We start from the raw sequence: 8967 nt of genomic DNA, 5'->3' as shown, positions 1-8967 counted from the left end.
GCGCCATGGGGAGGTCCACGGGCAGACAGAGCGCTGGCCCGGGCGGGTGGCAGAGTCCCTTCCCCTTGCCCACAGCCCCCTTGGGTGCAGGGACCCTTCCTGAAGGACAACCCTGGACACCCCTGGCTGCACACTCGGCTTCACGCCCCTGCAGTCAGCCGTGGGAGAAGGCAGCCGTCGTGCCCTGTCCCTCTGATGGTGCAGCAGAGAAGCTCTGCTCTGGAGCATGTCCCCCTCCTCCACACAAAGCAGCTTTGAGATTCCTGCTGGCAGATACCATAGGCTGTGGGCTATCCCAGATTTATGAGATCCATCCAGGAACTGTAGCTGCATTGCCCGGCACCCAGGGGCTTACCACATCAAGGGCTGTGAAGATTTGTCCCCCTGTGAGCTCTCAGCATCCTCCCAGTCCTGACTGCATTTAACGTGTCTCTACCTCACTCCTCTCCCCTGCCCTCGCTGCCTGCAGGCAGTGCCCTCAGCCCTGCTGCGCTTTGCAGAGGAGCTGCTCCTGGGCAGAGCTGTCTCTCTGCAGCGCTGCCCGCTTGCCAGGAGCTCCCTCCATCCCAGGAGCCCAGCTCAGATCAGCAGCAGAGGACCAGCCCAAGGTGTCACTTTTCTGCCCTTCCCACCCCACCCTGCACTCTCTCCAGGTGTCCCTGGGGCTCCCCAGGGAACTACTTGGGAAGAGGCTGAAGGAATCGCTGATCTTCCCTCTCTCACCTCTGCAGAGACGCTGCTTTCTAGCAATGTCTTGTTTGTGTGTCTCAGAGTCAGTTAGGTTTGAGAACCACCTTTCCTTTTCCCACTAGTAGACATGACATCTGGGCACTGACCGGGAGGGACGTACCTGTGCTGAGGGAAGGGATTCAGCTGAGTCAATGGAGGCATCTCCTGCAGGGTTTGTAGTCCTGGGGCTGGAAGGAGTCTCAGCTCCCCCCCCATGCACACCACATTTGTATTAGAGCTATTCAATTTCATGGCCAAATACATGCAGCAGGGCCGGAGGGCGTATGGAATCACAGAATCAACATTTTATCAAAATGATGTCCAATTGATTCAGATCAATATGAATTGAGACCGTTGATTGTTGATATCCATGATACCAGTTCTCCCCCACAGCCATTCCAAACCTCAGGAAGCCTCCTATAACCGGCCCCAAGGGAGTGCCAGTGACCAGCAGCACCGTCAACATGGTGCGCACAAAGGGAGGAGCGTCGGTTGGGAGCACCGTCAGCACTTTGTGCGTCAGTTTGCGTGGAAGGGAGTGGGAGAAGAGCAGCAGACTCAGCAAGTTGTGGGGCTGCTGCCCGCTCTGCTCACCAGCAGGCTTAGACTGAAGCCCTGACAGTGGCCCCAGCTAGCCGGTGGCTGTGCAAGCCTACCCAGAAGATTAAGGTCTTCGGGGAATTAGACTTAGAAAGAAGTCATCTTTCAAAAGAATTACCACTTTATAAGTAAGCGGGCCATTTTTTCCGAGAACTCTAAGGAGATTATGTCCTGCTGAAAGAAAATGGTGTCCCCATGCTGCAACTGCAAGGCTGAGGCTCAAACCCAAGCAGAAGCACTACAGCCTACCTATGGTGACATCTCCACTCCCACATCACACTTCCCCCAAGAAGAGCCCTGAGCATCCCATGAGGGAAAGGATCCCACTTCCCAGCAAGTCAGTGGGGGTCAGGAGTCACCAAACTGCTCTCCTACGGACTGAAATAGCTGTCCACACCTTAGCTTACATGGAGTTCTGGCACATGGAGGCCCTCCAAACATGATGGCAGTGGTGGATGTGGTAGCTGCAAGTGATCCCAGCTAGAATACCTTTTCAAAAAGTAACTAGGTACCAGAGGAGCTCAACAGGCAGCACAGTATTCGGGAATGTGAGCAGGAGACTGATACATAGAATGATAGAAGCATAGAATGCTTTTGGTTGGAAGGGAGCCTTAAAGTTCATCTAGTCCAATCCCCCTGCCATGGGCAGGAACATCTTTTACTACATCAGGTTGCTCAAAACCCTGTCCAAAGGGACTCTGAAAACACTTCCAGTGATGAGGCACCCACAACCTCTCTGGGTAACCCGTTCCAGTATCTCACCACCCTCATCTCTTTCAGCTTAACACCATTGCTGCCTGTCCTGTCACTAAAGGTCTTCAGAAAAAGTCTCTCTCCATCTTTCAAATACACCTTCTTTATATATCTAAAGGCCTCAAGATGTCCCCGGAGTTGTCCAGCCCAGCTGGCTCATGTCCAATTTTTCATCCTCCGGTACCCAAGGCCTTCTCCGCAGGCCTCCTCTCAGTCCATTCATTCCCCAGTCCATACTGACAGTGGGGATCTTGCACTGACCTAGGCGTAAGACCTTGCATTGGCCTTGCTGAACTTCACGAGGTTTGCATGGGCCCACTCCTCCAGCCTGTCCAGGTCCCTCTGGATGACATCCCTTTACTCTAGCAAGTCAACTGCACCACGCAGCTTGGTGTCATCCACAAACTTGCTGAGGGTGCACTCCATCCCACTGTCTATGCCATTGTTGAAGATATTCAATAGTTTCTGTCCCAGTACACAGACCCCCGAGGAACACCTCTCGTTTCTGATTTCCACTTCGACATTGAGCCCTTGACTGTAACTCTTTGGACGTGGCCATCTAGCTAGTTCCTTGTCCACGTAACAGTCCATGCATCATATCCATGTCTCTCCATTTTAGGGACAAGGATGTTGTGTGGGACTGTATCAAAGGACTTAAAGAAGTCCAGGTAGAGGAGCCCAGTTGCTCTCCCCTTATCCACCAACTCCATCATAGAAGGCCGCCAGATTAGTCAGGCACAATTTGCCCTTGGGGAAGCCATGCTGGCTGTCTCTAATCACCTCCCTGCCATCCATATGCCTTGACATAGCTTCCAGGAGGATCTGGTTCATGATCTTACCAGGCACACAGGTGAGGCTTTTTTAAAAACATTCACAGTGTTGATGGAGGAAGTTAACTCCACCCTGAAAGACTTTCTCTGCAGCTCCCAGTCCTTCCTGGAATTTATCTTCCAAGCCCCAAAGCTGTGCAGAGTTTCTGCAGTCACCGAAGCTGTCTCCGGATGCAGTGTCATTGCCCAGCTCTGGTTCTCTGGCCTTGGAGGCAGCAGGGTTTGCTCTCTTTGTGGGCACCTCGTTGCCTCCTTGCGTTGCCATCTGCCAAAGAATTGAGTGTGCCTCTGCCCTGGAGCAAAGCCTTTGATAATGTGGGGTGCTGGGCCCCTGTACCCATGTTTCCCTGTCACAAGTCTGTGGTGGGCCCCGCTGCCACAGCTGAGGTGTTGCAGCTTCAATGTGCACAGGCAGGAGGAGCTGAGGAAGAGACGGGAGGAGCTGGTGCCTCCCAGCACTGTGACATTTTTTGATTAAATGAGATGTGTTGGGATGGCTTGCTCACCTGGGGTTCTGCAGTGGAGGGATGAAGACTCTGCAGGAGAAAGTGGCAGAGATGATGCAAAGGGGGGGATGCCCCCCGTGCAAAGGGACAGCTCAGAAGCATGGAGATCCTTTATGGGATGGGACAGAGGTTGGGTTAGCTTTTGTCACTGAGTGCTGAGGCAGTCTGTGAGGGTATGTGGAAGGAGCGTGTCTGCTCCTCTCAGGGTATCTGGTCAAGGACCTTTTCAATGCAGCAGGGGAGAATGAGAAAGGGAGTAAGCCGTAAATAGGAAAATACAGGGACTCAAACCTGACGAAGAAATGATAAGGGAGGTGGTGATAAGAACCAAACCTGGTTGCTCACCCTAATGGATGAGGACAGTTGGGAGGGTGAGAATGTTTATTCCAGCGAGGCTATCAGATTGGGGACCTTGTCAGTTGGGAAACCAAGGGGAAAAAGGGCAAGTTAGAAACTGAAATATAGACACACAGACCTGACAAAGCAAACATGGAGACATTGACAAGAAACCCTCCTCACCCACACAGTGATCACCCGATCACTGTTCTGCACTCAGCATCGCACACATCCCTGTCACACTGCCCCCAAGAAGAGCCCCGAGCATCCTTTGAGGGAAAAGTTCCCCTTTCCCAGGGGAACAGGGCTTGGTTGTCTGGCTTGGTGAAACACAGCAAGGACTGACTTGGCACCAGAGCCACCCCACATTTGATTTTCCATCCTTAACTGGCACCTCTAACTTCCTGCTTCACCAAGCCCCAGGGATGGTAACCTGGTCTGGTCATCCCCTCCATGGTCTCTTCAGTGATGGCCCTCAGTGGGGCTCACTCCATAACAGGCTCAGAAACTTGGTTGGCTGCTGGCTTTCACTTCTCTAGAAGCTTGTTCAGGCCACTGTCAGTAGCTGCAGTTCAGGAACTTGGCAGCAGAGGGCTCGTTAACATGCAAAACGCCCCAACAAGCCAAGTCCCTGGGAATAATTTTCCTTAGGTCTTCAATTCTGTGTGGTTCATTAGAGCGATTTCAGGAGTGTAGTTAAAGTGAAAATATCTCAGGAGTATGTAACAATAAGAATGGATTTCTTCTTTTCCCACTTTGACTTTTCCTCTTAACAGATTCCGTTATATCAGCAATCTCCAATTGATATTGAAACTGAACATCTCCTAAGGGACTCTGAGTATGTAGGGGAGGCACGACCCTTTACGTTAGACACTCTGTGGGGAGTCTTCCTGCTTAAGTCCACCCCCACCATTTCTCTCATCAGCCACCTGGGACTTGCAGCAGCCTTGGTCAGGTCTGAGGTTCCATCATTGAAGCTGCATGTTTCAGTCTCCTGGCACCAATTCCACCTTGCTCCACCTTGCCAACTCTTTGATTGTGTTTATAGCTATCTTTTTGTATCTACCTACCTAAAATATTTCTCATAAGATGATCCCTTGTAGAAAGGCAACCTCATGAGAAGCAGCTTGTACGTAGCGTATGCTTGCAGAGTCTCTTCTGTTTATGAAAGTTTATCATGCTTTACTTCTCTTTGCTTGCAAACAGCAAAATTCTTCTGAGCCTGTGTGCAGCCAGTTCTCTAAGGAAAACAGGTGGGACATGCTGCAAAGGAGCTGTAACATCCAGCTGCAGACTGCAGTGGAGAAGTCTGGTGTATGGAAAAGTGACCTAAGTCCCAGCGGGATGATGTCACAAATAGTGGAGCGTGGGAGCTGAAGAGCAAGGACACAGTGTCAGACCTCAAGGAACTGCTTCTCCGTGCTGTCTAGACCTCCTGCGGAGACACTCTGGATCATTATCACTTGGAGAATGCTGCTATAACCTCCTCTTTAAACTAAAATTAATAAACTATTCCCTTTAAAATTAAAAATAACTTTTATTAGGTACACTTTGAAATCTTCCTCCTTAACAGCGCTATGGAACAGCTCCAATTGGCTGTATCAGTACTGAAGACTTGAAGAAAATTACAAGAAGATAAATAGCTCGTTAGGGCATTTGGGGCACATTACATGAACCTCAGATATGGAGAGAAGACAGAACAAACCGCTCAAGAAGTCAAAGTCAGAAGCGAAACCCAAAGTACCTTGAAGCATTAATGGTCCCCACCAAGGGCCATTACTGACAAAGCCTCCCTGTGGACTCGTTAGAGCAGATAATTGGAGGCCATGACTGCAGGTAGGCAAAGGCAGAGTGCAGGTGGCTGTAATGCTGAGGAAACCCTCAGTTTGTTTCATGAAGCAGAAGGGCCAAGGCCTGACCCCCAGGCCTGGGGAAAGGCAGATCCTGAGAGCCTCAAAATAAAGTTTTGTCTCACTGGCCTTGGTGGCAGAGGCAACTGCCGCAGCCAAGACAGCAAAGACCTCGGTCCTGTTGGAACTGTCAGCCTTGCTAGAACCCTCGGCCATCCTTACGGCAGGCAGTCCTACACTGTCCTATATCTGCATCTCTTTCCCTTCAGGTTGTTGACAGCCATCTGGCTTTCCCACCCAGCTCTCACACCAGCTTTTCCATAACTTCACTGATGTCTCTCTACTCTCACTGGCCATTCCTTGAAACACAAAGCCATAGGCTGATCCTGACTCCCTCTGGGTGACCACTTGCACCACAAGTCTACCCTTTGAGTGAGATTTCTTTTTTTCTCACATCCAGTCTGAACCTTCCAAGCTGCACTATGTGGAGGTTTCCTTCTCTTCCCACTACCTAGAAAAACTCCATCATCTCTGAAACCACCCTTCAAGCTGTGGCAGGCTACTGCTGTAGTGCCCAGAGCCTCTACTTCATCAGGCTAAAGAAGCCCAGGTCCCTCAGCCTCTCCACAGAGACCCCAAACCCCATCCGGTCAGATCTCCTCTAGAACCTCTACAGTGCCTCCCTATTCCTCCAGACCGGGGAGCCCCACACACACTAACCCAGATGCAGCCACACCAGTGCTGATGCAAGGGCGATGATAACTCCCTTGTCTGGGGGACCACGCTCCTCCTAATACAGCCCTGTATGCAGTTGGCCTTATTGACTTTGAGCGTATGCCCCTCATTCACATGGCATCCCTTGGAATGCTCATGCCTTCTTCTCAGGGTGACTCCTGAGCTGTTCAGGTCCCAGCCCGCCCTCATGTTTGGGGTTATTGTGCCCCAAGACAAGCACTTGCAAGTTCTCCCTGTAAAACTTCATGAGGTTTCTCTTGCCAAATCCCAGAGTTGCTCAAGGTCCCTCTGGAGTGAAGCTCTGTTTGGACAGCTGTTCGTGTGTGCGTACAGATGGACTATGGGATTTGTGGTGCCTCTGACAAGATAACAGCAGGACACTACAGATAATCGAAGGAGAGACTAGTTTCATGGAATTACTGACCAAGGTAGGAACTCCCATGGTGACAAGCTCAGAAACACCAAATGAAGGTACAAAGGAAGCCAAAGTAGGGCCAGGGAGGAAAGGGTCAACAGAGATGTGCTGTTTGCATGGGAAGGTACAAGCATGGTCAAGGGGAAGAAATTGTGAGAGGGAAAAGAGGGGGAAAGGACAGAAAAGGTGAAGGAAAGGATCAGGGCTGTTTGGGGGTAGCTGCCAAGCAGTCCTGTGTCTGAGCAACAATGCCTGGAGTGGGACAAGAAAGCCACAGACCATCTGACCAAACTTCTATCTGTCTGACTTGAGGGGTCACCAGGAACCTGAGTGCTTTGCCTCCATCATGAAGGGAAGATCTGTTGCGAATGGAAATGCAGAATCATTCATGCTGGAGAGGACTTCAGGAGGTCTGGAGGCCAACCTCCTGATCACAGCAGGGTCAGCTATTGGGTCAGACCAGGTTGCTCAGGCTTTTCTTCATGTGGGGCTTGAAAAGCTGCAAGAATGCAGATGAGAGAAACTCTCTGGGAAATGTGCTCCAGTGTTTTACTGATGCCCATTGTCCCTCACACTCCCATCATACACAACTGTGAAGGACCTGGCTCCATTTTCTTGCTGATCTTGAAGAATTTATCGAAAGGCTGTTATCAGGTCTCCCCAAAGCCTCCTCTTCTCCTGGCTTTGCGCCTTCACAGCAGAGGTGGCCAACGGCATCCTGGGCTGCATGAGGAAGACCATTGCCAGCAGGTTGGTGGAGATATCCTCCATCTGTACTCAGCACTGCTACAATTTGTCTTGCTCACCTCCCTTAGGTTTTTCTACTATACCATCTCACTTGCACTGCAGCCAAAGCTGCCCTCCACATCTTCCACCTTGTCTTCCTCTGAAAAACATATCCAGGAGAGCATTGTCACCATGTTGGGTCGCTGAGATCACCTTCTGTCTTCCCTTCAACCAAGGCTTTCTAGCAGAGGACCATTGTTGTCAGAGTTCTCGGTGATTACCAGGTCCTTAAATTACGGCCCTTTCTCCATTGCCTCGGAGGACAACTCATCCTCTTCCCAGCCTTCCTCAGGCAGTTCAGTGATCCTGACCAGAAGACCATGGTACATCCAGGAGTTAGTGATCAGTGTCATAGTAAACCTGAGCAGACCTAGGCCTTTGCTGTGCTTTACATACAGCTTTGCTGTGCTCTACGTACAGCTTGGCCTTGAGGCTGTGCTGTGCTGAGCTTATCCCTGGGATGCAGAATAAATTTCATTGTAATGAGAAGCACTCAGGAAGCTCCCACCTGGTAGCGGTGATTAGACCTTCTGCATGTCCTTACCTTTATCTAAAACTGCAACAATGAATTCACACGTGAAGAGCCTCTTTTGGGGGTGGTAGAAATGATGACTTGACTTTTGTTCCTTGTAGGAAAACACTGGCAGTGATCACAGGAGTGTCGTGGTTTAACCCCAGCTGCCAACTAAGCACCACCAGCGGCTTGCTCACTCCCTGCTCCAGTGGGATGGGGGAGAGACTCGGAAGGGAGAACTGGTGTGTTGAGGTAAAAATGGTTTAATAGGGAAAGCAAAAGCTGCGCACAGAAGCAAAGCAAAACAAGGAATTAATTCAGTATATCTCATCGGCAGGCAGGTGTTCAGCTGTCTCCAGGAAAGCAGGGTTCCACCATGTGTAACAGATGCTTGGGAAGACAAACACCATAAATCCGAACGTCTCCCACATCTTTCTTCTTCCCCCAGCTTTCTGTTGCTAAGTATGATGTCATATGGTATGGAAGGTCATAGAATCAGAGAATGGTTTGGCTTGGAAGGGACCTTAAAGATCATCTATTTCTAACCCCCCCCTACCATGGGCAGGGACACCCTCCACTAGACCAGGTAGCTCAAAGCCCCATCCAAACTGGCAAGAAACACTTTGGTCAGATGGGGTCAGCTATTGCAGCCATGTCTCCTCCAAACTTCTTTCCCCCCGCAGCCTCCTGCCTGGTGGGGTGGTGTGAGAAGCAGAAAAGGCCTTGACTCTGTGTAAGCACTGCTCAGCGATAACTAGAACATCCCTGTGTTATCAACATTGTTTTCAGCACACATCTAAAATATAGGCCCATACTAGTGACTATGAAGAAAATTAACTCTATCCCAGCCAACCCCAGCACATTCTCCAACCCTTATTCCATACTATTTATGTCAAACTCAGGTCCCACACAT

The sequence above is a fragment of the Grus americana genome, unplaced genomic scaffold (assembly GCF_028858705.1).
Source record: "Grus americana isolate bGruAme1 unplaced genomic scaffold, bGruAme1.mat scaffold_778, whole genome shotgun sequence".
Lineage (NCBI taxonomy): Eukaryota > Metazoa > Chordata > Aves > Gruiformes > Gruidae > Grus > Grus americana.
This window is presented reverse-complemented; position numbering follows the sequence as displayed.